Below are 20,481 nucleotides of genomic sequence, written 5' to 3' on the forward strand. Positions count from 1 at the left end.
AACCAGCAGGAGATATTACCCATGGGAAGATTGCAAGAAGTAACAGTGGATATTGAAGGTGCGAGCGTGCTGGCAGATTTCGAAGTGATAGAGATTATTGATGGTATCAATCCCTATCCCGCACTACTAGACATAGACTAGGCCACTGATATGAATGGAGTCATAAATCTGAAGAAGTGCAAAATGATTTTTGAGAAAAGGTGACTACGCGTAGCAGTACCACTAGATCCTGTCGAAGGAGCGTGAGACACTAAACCAGTTCGCGATGATGATGGTGATGATGATCTCGATTGTATTTATAAGATAACTATGAGAGAGTAGGATTGGGTGAATCCAACAAAATATGGTATGATTTTGTGGGAGCACAAAATCTCGTGCACTTTGGATTCGTACGAAGAAATAGAACAATGGAAGAATCGGTTGTGCGAAGTAACAATGCTCAATTGCAACATGATGGTTAGATCATTGCGTTGCGTGACAATGGAGATAAGGGATCTACCTCGATACGATGGGTTGACTGCGGTGGATACATTTCTAAACAAATTTGAGATCGAAGTGCCAGAATAACAGCATTTTGACACTCTGAAATGGGCACTATGCACTACACCTGCAAGATGGTGGGGTACACATCAGAAAAGCTTTGAGGATTGGTGCGAATGTAGAAGGATGATGCGCCTATGATTTGGGAAACCACAGATGTGGCTAGTAGAAAAGCATGAAGGATAAGATGATCCACGTACACACCTTGTGAAATGGACCAAGGCCTATGGGGACGAGCCATAGCCTAAATGGGTGCATTTGTTCTGTCATACCCTAGATGTTATACCCATGAATTGGTATACTAAGACAGAGCTTTGCCATAGTACGAGAAAATGGGATATTTTGCGTGAGGGATTTATGTTAACTTTCATGTTTGAAGATCGTTGGTGGGATATTGTTGATGATGTGCTACAAGCAGTAAAATCAGTTATCATCAAAATACCTCAGGAGCTAATAGACGTGCTTCAGCTAGAATGGGCAACACAGTGGGATTGTGTGCTAGAGTGTTACAATGTAAATGTTGAGGAGGATGATTAGGACCCACAAAATATTAACATTCCAGAAACAGAAGGCTACCGCAAGGTTCGAGGACCCTTGATTGAGGACCCTAATATCACTACGCCGCTAAAAATAAAGTAGGTAAACATTGGAATGGAGGCGGAACCAAAGTATGCAATGCTTGGAGACTATTGGGATGATGCCATGGTAGATAAGGTCATGGAGTTACTTTGCAAATATCAAGACTTATTCCCGACCAAAATTACGAACTTAAAAGGGATCGTTGGCAACTTAGGAATGATGAGGATCACCCTAAAACCCGATGTGAAGCCAGTCAAGCAAAGGCCTTACCACTTGAATCCTAAGTACAAGGAAAAGGTCCACATAGAACTAGACAAAATGCTCGCAGCCGGAATTATTGAACCAGTGGAAGAATCCGACTGGGTGAGTCCTATGGTAGTATAGGAGAAAAAGCAGAAGGGAAAAATAAGAATATGTGTTGACCTCAGAAAGTTGAATGATGCCTGTGTGCATGATCCATTCCTGACACCGTTCATAGATGAGGTATTGGAAAATGTTGGCGGACAAGAAGCATACTCGTTCACGGATGGGTTCTCGGGGTATCACCAGATCAAGATCGCACCAGAAGATAGGAGCAAAACAACCTTCGCAACAGAATGGGGATGCTTTCAATACACCATCATACCATTTGGACTGAAGAACACACCAGCCATTTTTTCACACATCATTGTTGCTGCATTCAAAGAATACATCCACAAGTTCCTAAAGGTCTATTTGGATGACTATACGGTCTTTGGATTGGTTAAGCACCATGTAGAAAGCTTACGCTTGATGCTGGATACTTTCCTAAGACACCAAATTCCGTTGAACCTTAAAAAGAGCACATTTCTGGTCCCCTTTGGGAACCTATTGGGACATGTGGTCTACAAACAAGGGCTAATGGTCGACCCTATGAAGATTGTTGTTATTCTAAATTTGGAAGCACCGTGAAGTGTTAAACAGCTACACACTACTTTGGGACTTACAGGGTACTATAGGAAGTTCATCAAAGCTATGCCAAAATAATAGCACTGATGGAAAAGCTATTGAAAAAGGATGTTATATTTTGCTGGAATGACGATTGTATGAAGAGTTTGGATGTCGTGAAGGGGAAATTGACCTCCACTCCAATCTTGATCTTCCCAAAATGGGATGTGGAGTTTCATGTACATGTTGATGCATCGTGTATTGTGTTTGGAGTAGTACACAAACAGGAGGGCGTAGAGGGTGTGGATCCACCAGTGAGCGCGAGGGGTTGGCAATGGTGTACGCACTCCAAAAATACTGAAATTATTTTCTAGGAGGACATTTCAAGATGTATATCAGCTATTCCACACTGAAATACCTAGTCAATAATCTTGTGTTGGGGGGGGGTGCATATGCAGGTAGCTATTATTGTCCTAGGAATATGATTTTGAGGTCGTAGTCAAGCCTGAACATAGGTCCGGATCATTTATCACACATTGAGACGGGTGAGGAACCCACTAATTTGGATGAAGGACTACATGATGTGAAGCTCTTTGCGATGCACGTCGCAGACGGGTACTTCGAAGATATAATCCATTTTCTGACAATAGGGACTGCGCCAAAGGAATACTCCATCCAACAAAAGAAGGAATTGGTGGTGCATGGCAGATTTTTTTGTCATCACGGGGCACCTATAAAAAATGGGAAATGATGAGATATTGCGAAGATACATAACTGAATTTGAACTGAGTTAGATCCTCACAGAAGCATATGGGGGCGCTATAGGAGGACACTATGTAGGACGCGTGACAACACAGAAGATTCTTCGCATAGGGTTATGGTGGCCAACCCTCCACCAGGATTCGAAAGCGCAATGTAAGGCTTGCGATATATGTCAAAGGATGGGAAAACCATCGTGGAGGGATGAAATACTGTTAAATCCACAAATGACACTATATTCGTTCAAAAAATGGGCAATCGAATTTGTGGGATTGAACAATCCTTAGGGAAAGATGGGTGCGCACTACATCATCACCACGATGGAGTACCTGACACAATGGGTAGAAGCACAATCATTCAAAGACTGCACGGCCAGTACAGCTGTGAAATTTTTGTTCGAAAACGTGTTAACCCAATTTGTCTGTCTGAAAATCTTAATGAGTGATCGCGGAACGCATTTCCTGAATGAAACCATCAGCACGCTCATAGAAGAATTTGAGGTGTATCATCAGAAGAGTACACCTTAACACCCACAGGTGAATAGGACAGTAGAGGAATTCAAAAAAATACTGGAAACTATGCTAACAAAAGTGTGCAATGCGCAGCGAGGTGATTGGGACTTGTGCATCCCTGCAGTACTATGGGCTTACAGAGCAACGTGTAAGAAACTGATGGGACAAACCCCTTTTTCGGTTAGTCTATGGCATGGAAGTTGTCATGCCAATGGAATACATCATACCTAGTCTGCGAATAGCAACACTCACAGGGATGTCGGACTGCGAAGCTCTGGAAGAAAGACTCGCACAATTGGAAGAACTTGAGGAGGAATGGTTCTTGGTAGGTTTTCATCAGTAGGTTCAGAAACAACGTGAAAAATCTTGGTATGATCACCATATTAAGGTGCGCACATTCAAAGTAAATGACTTAGTACTGCTATACGATAGTAAGTTTGACAAATTTCTGGGCAAATTCAAAATGCATTGGATAGGACCATATGTGCTTAAGGAAGTCACAAACGGAGGCGCGGTCCAACTCATCAATTTAAATGGAGAACCCTTCCTAGGCAAAGTGAACAGTAGCTGCTTGAAGCCTTACACAGGTGGGCCGGCTATCTAACTAACCGAAAAAAGTACAGTCTTCGCGTTTTAGAGAGCTGACCAAGGACATGGGACTATAAATACATATCGGTATGGTTGTATGGGAACAAATTAGTTACAGAGGTCTCAGAAGAGAGAAAGTAGCAGGCTCAGCAAGCAGCAACTCAATGTGTTGTAGACATCAAGACTATTTGGGACCAGCTGGAGGGACTCCGCAACAAGATCACCGCGCTAACAGAGTGACTCGAGGGTGATTCATGATGTTTGTTTTGGGGGCCTGTTGGGCATGGAATCCCCCGCAACATGTTTTGGGGCTTAAAGCCCAAGTTTTGAGTTGTTATTATTGTAAAAACTCTGTGAATTGTGGGTGCGAAGCACGAATTATATGTTAGAGTCATAGGGTTTTCTGCCCTAAGTTTTGAATGTAGTGTTAGCCTACCCATGGTCCATGGACCATGGGATTGTTTAAATAGAGCGAGGCTCTAAGTTGTAAAGCAATGAAGGAATTGAACCAATGGATAGAGTCTAAACGATAGTGAAGCATAGAGAAAGAGTCTAAGTGTATTGGGTCATAGTAGTAGGAAGAGGCTCTGTAGCTGAGTGCGCAGAGGCCTAGTAGAGTCTGTAGCTGAGTGCGCAGGGTAGTGTCAAGTTTGTAATAGAAGGAAGAAAATAATAAAGAGAGGCTTTATCTGAATCCTGTGTATCTATTCTAAGTTATTACATGTTTGATATTACTTTCATTTATACTGTTTATTTACTACGCACACTTACATGAACTGTGAATATTGTTAAGAATAAATAAAAGTGTATAAATAAGTTCAGTTAATCACCTAATATCGGCTACGAGGAGGAACTTGGGTAATAACACTGTTCGAGCCCCGGGTAGGGCTGCACGAAGACAGCATCTCGGGCTGCGGGGTACGGGTAAGCGCGCATAATGACGTACACGCAGGATTGAACCACGCACCACTTGAAATCATCAGACATCTCTGGGGTGCGGAAACCTAGTTCTATCACCCTCCCATACTACATCAGGTGAGACCTGAGTCCGTGCTCTACGGACTGTTGCCAAAAGGGCCAGTAGTACTCAGATTTGTTTGGCTAAATCATCTCTGAACTTGGGTCAGGCCCCAACAAGCCAACACATAACATATCACAACATTCATAACAGAAGTAAAATAACTCATACACAAATATTTCTAGAATAATTCTCTTTATTGATATTTCAGATCTCTAGTATAGGCTCTAACTTCCCTATGCACACAGCTGCAGGGGTCGCGCACTCAGCTGTAGACTTCTACCCCAAGCCTTTGTGCACTCAGCTGTAGAGCCTCTTCCTATGCTAATACTCTTCGCTCTTAACTCTCACAGGCCCAAAAAAGTACTTAGAACTCTACTAACTACTCACCTTAGACTCTTCTAAGACACCATTTTTATACATTCCCATGGCACACGGACCAAGGGCAGATCTCATCAAGTTGACACAAACTATCTAAACTAAGGGCGCAAACCCTTTTTGATTGTTTACATATTCGTGCCTTACGGCCACAAAATATGGAGACTTTACATTCTTTATACAAAACTTGGGCCTTTAGCCCCAAAACTTTGGATTTAACCCCAAAATTGACCCCGGGGGACCCATTCCAAATAGGCCCCCAACACAAATCTGGTGATTCGCCCCGAGTCACTCGGCCGATGCAGAGATCTTGTATCAATTTATACAAGTTCAATTTTTTTTATTTGTTTATTGGGTTGTCAATTGGCGGGCCGGGCACCCAAGGTTTTTTTTATTTGTTTATTAGGTTGTCGGTTGGCGGGCTGGGCACCCAGCGAGTGTGGGTTTAAACCTCGCCGACCCATTATAATGTATGGCCATTTGCCATTTTTATTTATATGAACTATATATAATATGATAGTTGCAGAGGATGGTGGGGATGGTGGCTTTCCACCCCAAATTTATTATTATTTTTTATTTTTTAATATAATACGGTAAAAAATTGTCGACCTATTTTTAAGGGTTACTAGAAAGTTTAAGTAGACGATAATTTTTTCAGTTCCGACCATCACACAGTTCCAAACTATTTCTTAGTTAGTGGCCTCCAAATTTATTTGGACCTCAATATTTAGTGAACCTCCAACTTTAGTTGGAGCTCTACTAAATTTAGCAAGTGGGTCCAGGTTGACTAAAACTTTGACTGTGAATATCTTGAGCATACTAAGTCATATTTGAGTCTCGTCTACATTGTTGGAATTTGGACAACGATTTCTTCGATCTATTCCTATTTTTAATAAAATATGAAGACTTTGATTTTTCATCCTTTTCTAGAGCCACCTAGATGACTTTTTCCGCAAGAAACAACTTTTTGGAAACCTGAATTAGGTAGAGCCATGCAACTAGAATTATCAAAGGATTCTGCAATTGGTTTTCTAGTGGAAAAAAAAAAAAACTCTTTTATGCCCTTCAAAACTTCAGCAAGATGAGCATCTTCACTTGAGAAACTAAAGTCAACATGTAGTTGATAAGTCAACTAATCCCAAATAAAATTTTTCCTCTTCATCTTCTTTTTAAAGTTCTAATCCTTATGGAATAGGTCCCAAGGTATGAATAAAGTAATGTACCCATAATTTAGTAGGTACTTTATTCTTCTCCCATTCTATAGTACAATCATGGACATGTTTCATGGAGCTGGTATGGCCTTGATACAATGAGAAAACTCAAATTCCCTTTTCTAGTTTAAAAAATATGCATATGACAGCATCTTTGTCCCTTTCCTAAGATGAAAGTTGATTGCGATGAGTAGCCCTTTTCCTAACAGGAGTAGCACATTATGCATCAAGGGAAACCTTTGCTTCTACACAATAGTTCATTGAATATCTCATAAAAAATCACCAATAGGAACAAGATTATCAAATATAGGATAATTCCCTACCTCTGTACCAATCCATTGAGTTTTCTTAATGGTTTCACACCTTCAAGAGTATAATTCATGGTCTCCCTGCTACCAATATTCTAACAAAACCTCTGAACCAGCTTCAGTGTGCTAAAAACTTTTCCAATTGAGAGAACCATATATTATAGGATTATTATAGTCATCCTTCTTCCCTATAGTTAGCTGATATAGTTGATCCAAGACATTAGTCTCTTCTGCATCATCAATGGGTTCTATGTACCTAGAACCCTAATAAGGATCCAACAATTGAATAACCTAAAGTCCATCTACCTCAAAAGTCTTAGTCTTCCACTTTAGATCAATGATGACATAATTCTCAAAAGCCCAATCGAATCCCAGTAGTACTAGATATGGGTCTTTATCCTGAATAATTTCAATGAATTCAAAGTTGGAATGGGTCTTTACACCAATAATATGTACTTCCAAATATTCTAGATGACCAATAGGATGGATTCAACATTGATTAGCCATTCGCAATTGCATCGGTGGAAACACAAGCTTAGGATTCCCCAATACCTCCTAATTATTCCTTAGAAAAATGTTAATATCAGATCCCAAATCTAGATTAGTGTCTTTGATCTGATACCCATGAATCTAACCATCGATGTGAAACTCTCTCTCAATTCTCCTCTTGTTGCCCGACTCTTCCAATGTGTTGCTCTAGAAATTTTGCAGGGATGGGGAACTCTGATAACTCTTCATCTTGCATGAAGCCCTTCAACTTCTTTTGCAACTGTTGGGAAAGATTTTCATTGCTAAGAATACCAAGAAATAGCAGAAACCACATGGTGACATGCTAAGTTGTCTGTCCAAAAACTCAAGAGCTACCTAATGGTCTCCTTTCAGGAACTGAGATTTGATCTCTTCCTGATCACGAAACAATAGGACTTCTGGAGAAATAACCAATTTCTTTAAAAACATCTCCAACCTCATTATAATATATCTTATTCTAAATGGGATCATATTGAGTTGGTGATGGATATGCTTTCCTAAAATGGGGTTGTTGTGACCTAGCTTTGTCCTTACTAGTCCTTGTCCCTCGTCGAGTAATATTATTGATATTTGGTTGTTGAAATGAATCCACACTCTGCAATTTAGAATTTATTAACTTTGATCCCCTTTGACAATTTCACTCCTCGCATCGAGTGATCAAATCCAGACAGCCTTCTATGGCATTGATATCGATCTGATAATGTAAACACCAAGGACTCCTATGTAATGAACAATCTCAAGCTACATGGCCCACTTGATCACAATTATAGCATATGACCATACCTCTTCCTCTAGTCCTACCTATGTATGCTCCAACTTCTCTTCCATGAGATGAATCATTTACTCAAAAAGTAATGCGATCCAATCGATCAACCAAAGCATTCAAGGCCCAGAATTGGTTAGTATGATGTGTGGGAGACCCAAAAAACTCGCAAAACATAGAGTTAGGGACATTTGAATATTTCTATATGATATGACATAATCAAGGAGAGTGACAGTAATAGTGCCATATTTCACAATACTCTTTCGAGGATGTACTTTGTTTGTTTCGAAACACATGGTACTAAGTATGTCCTTGAAAAGGATCACTAGTTGAGACTTTCACAAGGCCTCAAAAAGGTCTTGCATGAGGAAGGGATCCTAGTGGTACATTAGAAGGTCTTGTACCTTGTAACCTCAATAAATTTGTAGCATGATGCACCTCCGTATGACAGATTGTACACTTGACTTGCAATCGACTAGATTTGGAAGTATTCATGTCCTTGAGCCTTTAAGTTAAATCAATAATTTGATGTTGTAGGCCAATTATAGCAGGATTTCCAGAAGTATAAATTTCTCTAAAGTCATTAGGATATCCTCCCATCACTTCGATCTTCATGGATTACTGCAATGTGTCTTGTATAGTATCATTTTTCTGTTTCCTTACGAGATCCTCATCAATGGAAATAATGCTTTGAAAAATAATTCCTTTTGATGTTCTAGATGAATTAAATAAGTCAACTTCCCAACAACATATTTGAATCATTTCATATATTCCCACATACTTTCACCTTCTTCTTGGTTAATATCCCACAACTCAACCAAGCCCTACTCCTCGAACTCAAGTAGTTTAAACTCCTCAATGAATTATTGTCTAATCATATCCAAAGTTAGATTTTAAACTGTCACTAACCATTGAAAAACCACTAAAGATCTATATGTATCAATTTGGTTTGGAATTCATTCACTTTAGAGTATTTTGGATTTTTCCTGGATCTCCAAATAACTTCAAACATGTACTAATGTTGTTCTGCATCCTCATTTCCTTAACCTTAAAACTTAGGATATCGAGTAAATGATCCAGCTACGTTCCTAGCTATTGGAGTATGACCAGGGAAAGCTAATATAAATCTTCTCGAACTAGGTCAGGAATAATTTGTGAATTTTGATTGACTACTACTATAATAACTACTATATGAATACACCATATGAACGCTATGGAATTTAAGAGTCTTAACTAACTTGGAAATGAAACTTAGAAGGTTTCGATAGGGTACAAGGGGAAGGAAATGGAGAGATTCAACCTTGCTGCTACCTTGCAGACTACTACCTGTAGCAGAGGAATCATCCTCATGCAACAATCTTCTCATAACAAAGTGTATTTCTTCATTAGTAGTAGTATTTGGTTCAAAAATCATAATCATCTATTCCTGTGTTTCTTGTGTTCAAGTGTCATTCACTTCTTTATGGACCTCACTATTCCTATTATGATTCCCTAACTCATCTCCTATATCTCCCTTTCTTGCGCTAGATATTTCTTCTTCTCCCATTGCTTCATTCCACAACTCTGGGTTGCTCATCTCCCCTATCCACAACTCTGGACTACTCAACGTTTCACCTATCTATTGTAAATCCGTTTGCCTTCTCTCAATGTTGTGCAACTTTTGTTCCCTCCATTCCTCAGATATATAGACCCTCTTGATTGATCTAAAGTATCATGCATTTCGAATCTCCTCCCCATTCACTACAACTCTCTCTCAACTTCTTCAACTGGTCAACACCTTCCCTAAAGACCCCAACCCCGGTACAAGGGTTTTATGCTACCATATTAGATTGAGGAAATTGAAGCATATCTTTCTTCTACCATGAAAAAATTAATCCACAAAAGGATATCCTTCAACAATTGTCCTCTTAACCTTTACACTTTAGAAAATTAATGGTGATTATCTGTAGCAAACACAATGATATATCCTTCCAATATAGCTTGTACCCAAAATTTGCTGGCCTTGGTAAGTTTGTGATCTAACCTATGTAAAGCTATTAGATCAACTATGGTCCAAGTTTTGAAAATCCGACTAGCACTTCCAACACCGAAGGAATGTTGCAAATTGTTTAACCAATGATACAACTTCTTAGGGAATTCACACCAAAAGATCTCATATTTACTATATTTGAGCTTATCGATAAATGTAGGAATCGAGATTCTCTTCTCACCATTCATGAATACTACTCTTGATGATTTAGTCAATATTATCTAAAACCCCAATTAGTTTTTGATCCTAGAAATAAAACCATTTGTTGGTGAAAATATTAATTATAGAAACTCAAGGTTCTACTGTAGTGTTCTAACAAAGATCCCATTGTAGTCTAACATAACTTCAACTCTTCAAGGGAAGAAAGTCTTGCCCAAGGTTTTTCAAGAATTATGTGTGATGATTAGAGTTTATATGGTGATAGAACATATTAAATTAGTTAAAACATGTATTTCACTTATTAAAAAATACAGATTGGTTGGAGAACCTTTGTGCAAGAAATAAATAATCACATTACACATATTATTGACAAAGCATCTCAAAATTTTGAAGTAGGCACCTAAATACAAACACATCCATACATAAAACACGATAGAGTTCCTTGAAATAATCTCATTTTATTATTATCAATCTTGATCAATATTACATGTACAGATCTGCATTGGCTTCATTAAATCTATTAAGAATCTCTCCTAGGATCCTCATTGCAAACACAAAATTACAATAAGGTTCAACATAAATTACATTAGCAGACTATGGGTCCTACTTCCAACAACTTGACAACCTTCTATTATTTCTCTACTTGCGTAACTTTCCTTGCACACACACACACACACACACACACACACACACACATATATATATATATAGCTTTTAGCCCATTGATCTTGTCTAGCTTAACTGTTTCTCACTTAATGGAGGAAACTCTAATGTAACAACCCTGGTTAAAAATCCATGTAAAAAAAATATAATACCATGGTCATGGGACATGTATTCCTAGCGAAATGGTGGGAAAAACATCCTAGTGGTTGTTTATTTTAGTTATTATGGCTAAAGGAAATTGGCAAACGAAATGGAAAAAGATTTGGAAAGGAAAAATGGCATTTTTTGGCACATTTATTTATGAAAATAATGGAAAATGAAGAAAAGAGAGGCCTAATTAATAAAAAGGCTTCTGAGGATTAGTTGGTAACCTTTTATCAGTTTATTTTTGGAGCTCTCTCATTATTCTCTCTCTCTCTCTCTCTCACTCTTGGACACATATGTTTCTTGGAGCACTTTGGTATTGGATCAAGAGAGGAAAAGAAAGAAAGAGGTAGGAAGGAGAATCAAGGAAGAACATGATCAAGGAGCTACAATAATATTCTTTGCTGGTATCAATTTACTTGTGTGATGTCCTTGCTAGATTTGTCATGCAAGGTATTACATGTGATTATTTGTTGTTCTAGCATGGGTTTTTTCAGGTGTGACAATGTTTTCAACCTAGCCTTGCCATTTTTCAATAGCCATGTTAGTGATGGGATTCTCATGTTTCGGTTGAGATGGATTGCCAGATGGATTTGAAGTTGAGTGAGGTGGATCTTTGAATCATAGAACACATGGACTAGTAACCCATAAACCAGACTGTGGGTTGCAGTAAATATGGATTTTGTGTTACCTTGCTGGGCCGAGGAATCCTCGACCGGTGAATGGCGGGATATGCAGTAAAGTCTAGAGGTGGGTGCTCTCCATCAGGCCTAGTAATCCTGGCATGTGATATGTGGTAAATACTTGAGAGTGGGTCTCGGTTTAGGGCCTAGTGATCTGGCATGGATTGCGGTAAAGCTTGAGAGACCAAGAGACAGGCAAATTCCTCACGGTGTAGGTGGCGAAATCTGGTGGCATCCATGCTTGTTTTGCCTAGTGATATGGTGGATATCATCGTAAAGATGGTTATTACATGTTTATTGTTTTACCTAGTGATTCGATATGGATTATGGTAAAGCCTAGTTTCTATCGATGAGGGTGAGGTGGTTTAGCATCGAGATACCCTGGTTGGTTTTTTTTTGTTTGAGTCGCACATTCATGCCTGGAATATGGCACAAGGGTGAATGGCTGAAGAGAGAATTGGCTCATCCATTTTATGGTCAGGTGGAATGTGGTAGTCCCATACTAAGTTGGATTTTGCATTCATTAATAAGAGGTTATCTCATTGATATCTTATGTATAAATGTATTGGTTTATATGTGGAATGTATTGCTGATGTATCCTTGATATTTTTTTTGTTATTATGTTGTTTATAGGCATGTATTTTGACAGTGATGGTATATAGCTTCCATCATGTTTTGATTGGTAAATGAATGAACAATGTATCTATGACCTAATAAACGATAATCCAACTAATGATATAAGGGAACAATGCTCCTTAGTGATTCTCAGATAAGTTGGAGACATGTATGCTTAAATATGTTATTTACACCTATAGATTACATACTGGCGATATGTTTGATGAAATTCCTGTCATAGCTAGTAGGGGTCCTGTCAAGCCCTTCATTAAGTCATTGCATTTGTATCATCAATCCCTTGTAGGAATTTATAGGGTAAGTTCCTCAGATAGAGCACCAAAGGACACCACTCACAAACAAATCACAGATCAATATACCAGTATTCTTAACATGGTTAAAATCATCAAAGAAGGAAATAGTCCACAGCCTGAGCCAACGTGGCCACTTTAGGAAATTTATTAATGTAAAAGAAAGAAAATTTACATAATCCTCTCATGAATGGTCACCCTAAAAATGTACAGGTTTTGACCTCGTAAATAAATTACCTGCATATGAATTCTAAAACACAAAAAATAAACAATGCAAGAGCATAACACATAAAACACATATACACAGAGATTTTCCCCTGAATCCCAAAACCAGTACTACCAGCTTGATTTTTCATTATTTTCCTTTCAATGTTACAATAAATATTTATACATGCCGAAGCATCCAACACCATGGACCGAAAAAACCATCGCGTCCAAAACTGTGGACCGAAAACCATTGCATCCAAAACCATGGACCAAAAACCATCACGTCCAAAACCATGTGCAAAAATCATGCACAAAACCATAGGTAGGTCCGCCCAACCTAGCATAAGGTCCAAAACCAAAATTTTCCAGGGTGCTACCCCAGTCCCCATAGAGTGGCGTTACCTGTACCCCTCAAACCCCCTGTGACTCCCCCTGCTACGCAATTGGCCCAATGAAGGGGAGGCTCCACCCCCCTTCTAACCCCCAGTTAACTACGGTGGCTAGTCATGGAAAGAATATAACACAACCCAACAAAATGACCATCCATGCTCTTTAAATAGAGATCATGGAAAAATCGAGTGTTAAGCCTTGGATCAAGTGTCGGTAATACTGAGGAGAGAAATAACCGTCAGATCACTTCATGTCTAGAACATATTGTGACCGTCGGATTGTAAGTTATAAAAGTACATAGTAAAGAAACACACTTTACCTAACTCTACACTAGACGAAGTTATACTTAACTATTTCCTATGTGTCAGAATATCCTAACATCCACCCTTAAGAAAAAATTGGGATGGGATTGAAGGATGTACAAATATGACACAATAGCAAAAGGAAGGAGGCATTAGAGCCTATCCCCCCTTAGTGACAACTTCCTGAACTCCAACCATAAATTGAATTTTAGTAAACTTCCCCTATTTGAGAGCCTTTGTAAAGATGTCTGCAACTTGATCATCAGTTGAACAATATTGCACTTCAAGAACTTGGTCATGAATGAGCTTTTAGATGAAGTGAATGTGTAGTTCAATGTGTTTTCTGCGCTAATGTTGGACTAGATCTTTGCATAGTTGAATCGCACTTTGACTATCACACCAAAGTGTAGTCGGATGCTATTGTTGAAAGGCAAACTCTGACAGGATCTGACGAAGCTGCAGGGCTTCCTTACTAGCTTCCACGATGCTGCGATACTCTTCTTATGCTAAAGAAAGAGAAATGGCACTTTGTTTCTTACAAGCCCATGTAATAGGTCCAGAACTAAGAGTCAATACATTACCTGCAGTAGACTTCAGATCGTCAAGGTCACTAGCCCCATCAAAATCAATGAAACCAACCAATAGAGGAGATGATTTTGCATTGTAATGAATCCCAAACTGAACTGTACCTCGAACATAACGAAGTATTCTTTTAGCTGCTTTCTAATGAATTTCATGTGGGGTTTTCATAAACAGAGCAATAAGGCCAACAAAAAAGGAAAGGTCAGGATAGGCATGGGTCAAATACAAAAGTTTTCCTACAAGATGACAATATAAGGTGGCATCAACTTCAGGGAAAGTACAAGTGACTGAAAGTTTGGATCCATACTGAAAGGGAGAAGGGGTTGGCTTATAGTCTTCCATGTGAAAGTGGCGTAGAAGATCACAAGCATACTTGGTCTGGGAAAGGGAAATACCTTCCTTGGATTACAAGACTTGAAGACCAAGAAAATAATGCAACTGTCCTAAGTCTGTCATTTCAAACTAATTTTTAAGGTTGGACTTCACATGGTTTATAATGTTGGTATCACTACCAATAAGGATAAGATCTTCAAAATAAAGAAGAAGAATGATAAGATACTTACCCACTTTCATGGTGTAGACAGTGTTCTCATAATGACACCTAGAAAAGCCAATATCTAAAAGAAATCTATCCATTTTGGCATACCAAGCCTGAGGGGCTTGCTTGGGACCATAAAGGGATTTCTTAAGCTGAAATATAAGGTTGGAGTCTAATTGTATAAATCTAGGAGGTTGTTCCATATAGATTTCTTCATGCAAGTCCCCATGCAAAAAGGTAGATTTAACATCCATCTGATGGACTTCCCATTTGAAAGAGGTAGCAAGGGAAAGAACAAGGCAGATAGAGTTCAGTTTGGAAATAGGGGAGAAGGTTTTAGTATAGTCAATGCCTTCAACTTGTGAAAAACCCTTAGCAAAAAGATGAGCTTTATGTTTATCAACTTTTCCATCTGGTCCATACTTGGTTTTGTAAACCCATTTGCATCTAATAAGTTTTCGTCCCTTTGGAAGAGGAACAAGATCCCATGTATCATTCGCCAATAATGAGCAATATTCTTCATTCATAGCTACATCCCAATTTGGATGGCCTGATGTTTTTGCAAAGGTGTTAGGATCATACTTCGCTAGAGCTTGAGCTAGTAAAGAAGAGGCTTTATCAATCTAAGAATGAGCATGATGATAATCTGTAGGATCACCTGCAAGAGCACCTGCTACATCCTAAGTAGCGCGAACCCATTTTGGAAGCTGAGGAGCTAAAGGAGGATGCTGAGAAGGTGGGGGAGGATTTTCATCCTCACTATCATCATCTAAAGAAGAAATATTTTCAGAAGTACAAGTGATAGAGAGAGCTCGCACATTCGCCGAACTAGGCTCTTAGGCCGTTATATTTTCAGCAAACTTTACATCTCTTCTAATGATAACATTTTTGGATTTAGGTGAAAGAAGTCTATATCCTTTGACATCTTCAGAATATCCAACAAAAATACATTTTTTACTCTTAGGTTCTAAGGATTTATGTTTCTCATCTGGAATATGGGCCCATGCTTCACTTCCAAAACCACGAAAGTGACTGACATCTGGTTTAATTGAGGTCCATGCTTTTTCTGGAGTGATATTCTTTAAAACCTTAGTAGGAGTGTGATTTACTATGTAATTTGCATAGTTAACTGCTTCTGCCCAAAAATTAAGACTAATTCCTTTAGATTGAAACATACAATTAACCATTTCCTTTAAGGTGTGATTCTTTCTTTCAGCTACACCATTTTTTTGTGGAGTATATGGAAAAATATATTGCATTTGAATTCCATGCTTAGTACAAAAGTTGTTGAATTTGTTGTTAACATATTCTCCACCATTATCAGATATTAGCTTAAGAATTTGATGTCTAGATTGTTTTTCAACAAAAGGCCTTAAATGCAAAGAACATGTTAAATACTTCACTCTTGAGTTTTAAGAAATATATCCAAGTCCATCTGGAGAAATCATCAATGGAAGTTAAGAAATACTTGTAGTCAGAGAATGAAACAACTGGAAGTGGACCACATAAATCACTATGCACAAGATGTAAAGGAGCTGAGGCATTCTAAGAGGCACGTTTTACAAAACTATCTCGATGATGTTTTTCAAGTACACATACAGAACAAACACCATATCTACAAGATACCATAGGAAAACCTATCACCATATTTTCCTTACATAGATTTTGAAGGGAGTGTTAGTTTAAGTGACCAAATCGCTCATGCCAAAGTTTGTTCACTTCATCATTATGAGCAAAAAATACCGAGGGAAGAGTTGATGACCCAAAGTTGTTAAACTTATACAACCTTGTAGAATCATCAGTAATGCTAGTAGCTAAAATCTATTTAGGATCTCTTAGGTCCTTAATTACAACATCGTGAGGTGAAATTTCAACGGTTTTACCTTCACTTGAATGATTTATCTAATATACAGATAGAAGGTTCTAGGATAAGGTTGGAACACATTATACATCATTAAATTGACCATTGTCTAGATGAACAGTTCCAGTCCCTACAACACTAAGAGATCTATCATCACCAACATATATATTTTTGGTGTTACAATCATTTAAAGAAGAAAACATGGCTTTGTTTTTGGCCATGTGATAAGAAGCACCAGAATCAATGAGCCACTTATGAGAATGAGAAGAAGATGATACATTTAGTGCATAACCAGACCGAGATGCTTAACAACCACATGTAGAAAGTGTTACTCGTGAAGATGAAGTTGAAGTTGAAGAGTGATCCAAATGGATGTTATGCTTCTTCATTGTTGCTTCCAATGCTTCCATCTTCTTAAAGCATTTGGATTCTAAGTGGCTATCTCGATTACAAAAGTTGCAATGTCTATCGATCTTCTTCCCTTTGTTTTTATTTGCCCTACAATTTTGTTGAATTGATTTTTCATTTTGAGACTGAAATTTCTTAGGACCCTTGTTTGGTTTAGGACCATTCTTTTTAGGATACTACTTCTTAGGATTCTTTGAATTTGGTTGTGGATGGGTGGCTAAGCCTTTCTTAGAAGAGTTTCCAAGATTAAGAAGACCAAGAAGTAATATTTTTTCTTGTTCTCTTGTTAAGGAATCACAAAAGGCATCAAAAGAGGGGGACTTGTAATCTTGTCCTTGAGAAATAAAGGCTTATATAGTAGAATGGAAGGTGGAAACAAACACAGAGTAGGCTGGTCCCAACTTAGTAAGAATGGAATAGATAAGGCTACCATCTTTTTTCTTAACCTTAACACCTTCCAAGAGAAGTCTAAGGGTCTTGAACTTAGACAAAAAATATTCAATGGAAGAAAAATTATTGGGGTCCAACATAAGCAACTCATTTTCGAGTTGATGCGCTCTAATTTCATTTTTAATTCTAAAAACTTTAGTGAGTTGTTTCATTGCTTCATTAGGGGTATGAAGTTCTGCGATATGGAATCTAAGGTCTGGTGAAATAGACATCCCTATCAACCCACATGCTTGATATTTCCTATTCTCCTATTTGGCTACCTTACCTTCATATTTAGGTTTAGTTTCTTGGCCTGAGACTATTCTGTAAAGACCTTTACTTCTAAGTAAATCCACAATGTAGGACCACCATTGGAAGTAGTTGGTGCTATCAAGAATAAATTGGCATGGAATTTCCATTTTAACAGAAATTGAAGCTGTAGATGTTGAAACTAAGTGTTCCAATGTAAATATCTTGAAAAATTAGGCCGATTAAAAAAAAATGGCTCTAAAAACAGCTTCCGGATGAAGAAGTTATGGCTTTTTAAAGAAAATTTGTTGAAGATATTAACGAAGTGCGTGAATGTGCGGAAGTGAATGATAATGTTATATTTTTAAACAAAATCCCCCTACCTTTCCACATTTAATCTAATTAGTTCACTTTAAAAAAAAAATTTATGTGACCCACTTTTATAAATAAGTGAAAGCCACTTTTACAATGGTACTTTATGAGCTACCCACTAAATTGTAACTTAAATAGAAGATAAAGAGACTTTAGAATTATACGTGACTCACTTTTTATAATGGGTGAGAACACTTTTACATAAAGTAACTTAAAACATAAGTTACATGTGCTTTTTGAAAAAGTAACTCAACAAAATGAAAGACTTGAACTCAAGACCTCTATTCTCATAAAGTAACTTTGGACCAAGTGAGCTAGCTTAAAATGTTAGTAATTTTTTGAAAAGAGGAAGGGGTTTTTTTATTTTTATTTTTTTTTTTGGGAAATAGGAAGGAGTTTTTTTTTAGTTACTGAAGCTTTGGGGTGCATGCTTACCATGAAAAATCTCTTTTTTCCTACAAAACAGAAAAACTACACAACCCAACACAGACATACAAAAAAGACGAAACCTTATGGCTTGAAGTTAGCTTTTTCCAAAAACTAAATACTTTCCTCAATGTTTCTGATTTTTCGAGATCACACTAAGGCACAGTAGAAAAGAGCATATGCATGAGAAAAATCCTTCATTTCTGTTTCTAATTTTCCCAGATCACATAGAGTCAAAGGGCAAAGAACATACACATAAATGAAAGGTATAGATCCGGTAATAAAAAAACAAAGAGCTAAATAAATCGAAATAAACAGAGAGATGAATAACTAAAAGTACAAATAAACATTATATACCTCCAGATCTTAAAAATGACGTAGCTAGGGCTACTGGAAACCTTTTCACGTGAAACAAAAGGGCTTCTGATGAGTCCCAAAAATGGATAATTATTTGGGCTCATTCAACCTCCTAATTCGACTTAATCCACCATTCTCATTAGTTTATTGCATGTTTTTGATTATATTTATGCTAATAGAGTGAATTGGGTTAGTCATTATGCCAACAAGTCTAATGTGTGCTTTGTGTAGCCTTTTTGGTTAATTTGGAGACAAAATCAAAGGTGTAAATGAGCACTTGGCAGCCAAATTCGTGGGAGAAAAAGGGAGAGGATTTGTAGGAAGGTGTCCCCTTCATTTATGGGCCCTTACATCAAATTCTCCACCATCAGCTTAGAGTTCAAGGGCCACCAAATCAATTACCACAAGGGCAGCCAGGCAAGTCAAGTAGGACTGCTGTTAACTGCAAGTTTTGGGCAGCCGAGTCCCTAAAGTTTAGGAGGACTATTGGGGTCCTCAATTTGTATAAATAAGAAGGCTTAGGGCCTCATTTTGGTTAGCCAGTAGTTAGTCACTTTGTAGGTAGAACTTAGCTAGTTTATAGTTCGATTTTAGTCAGTAGATTAGCTTTGCTTTTAGAACATTTTCAAGTTCTCCTTGTGGATAGTTTTTGGAATGTAACATTTCTTGCTCAATAAAGATGAATCCAGCTTTGCACCAGCTCTAAATCTCTCTTAGGAGGCTGTAGCTCTTGGGGTTGGGCCCATCTCAAGCGCCCAGCACCTCCTTTGTTTACTTTCATGTGTCTTTGCTGCATTCTTAGAATAAAATCTGCTATTTAGATTTAAATCTTGCTTTGATATTTAGATTGCTTTTGATGGTTGAAGTAGCATTTTATTTTTAGAATAGATTGGGAGGATAATAACATGAAAAAAGCTCCAAGAAAAGGGTCAACAACACTCTCGATTTCACCTCATCCTTATTGGATCAGGGGCTGGAATTGAACAAACAGTGATGTCCCAACAAAAACACTAGTTTGCTTGACCATGCAATCCTTAGTGTACTGTTTTCATTTGTAGAAGTTAGTTATGGGTTCAGATATCTGAAATGTTTCTTTGCATGATTGATGTACATGGTTTTCTTTCCAAATAAAGTTGTTGTTCATTCATTTTATTGACAGTTAGATTAGATTAGCTAGGACTTTGATTATTTGTAAGACTTTGTTGATTCGGTTAAATGTACACCGTGTAGGGCATATCTACCACTCTCTCATCCACCTAAGCTTCATCAGAGCCAGCTGTTCCATCTCCTAGCTAGGTTCCTCATCTCACATCTGTCCTCTTGCCCACGTAACCCTACCTTTTTGTGCAATTATTGTTTCAGCCTTCTTTGAGCCAATTTAGCCATCTACACCTCCTCACCACTCCATCCACCAGTCCCTGGGCCACTTCAGACCCCTATCCTACCTCCATATCCATTCATGCATCTTCCCTCACTCACCCATCCTCCAAAATCTAATTTTTAAACATCTTGTAGAAATTTCTGAACATCCTGTAGAAATTCTTGAACATCCCGTAGAACCCCTGCAGACTTCCTATAGAAGCTCACAAACGAGGTTTCTTGATAGCCAAACTTTGTGAAACTCTATGGAAGGGTGTCAGGGACTCCTTAGACCCTCTCTGGACCTTCC

The sequence above is a fragment of the Pinus tabuliformis genome, chromosome J (assembly GCF_031772625.1).
Source record: "Pinus tabuliformis cultivar Carrire ecotype Pingquan chromosome J, CPIR1, whole genome shotgun sequence".
In the NCBI taxonomy this organism is placed as follows: Eukaryota; Viridiplantae; Streptophyta; class Pinopsida; order Pinales; family Pinaceae; genus Pinus; species Pinus tabuliformis.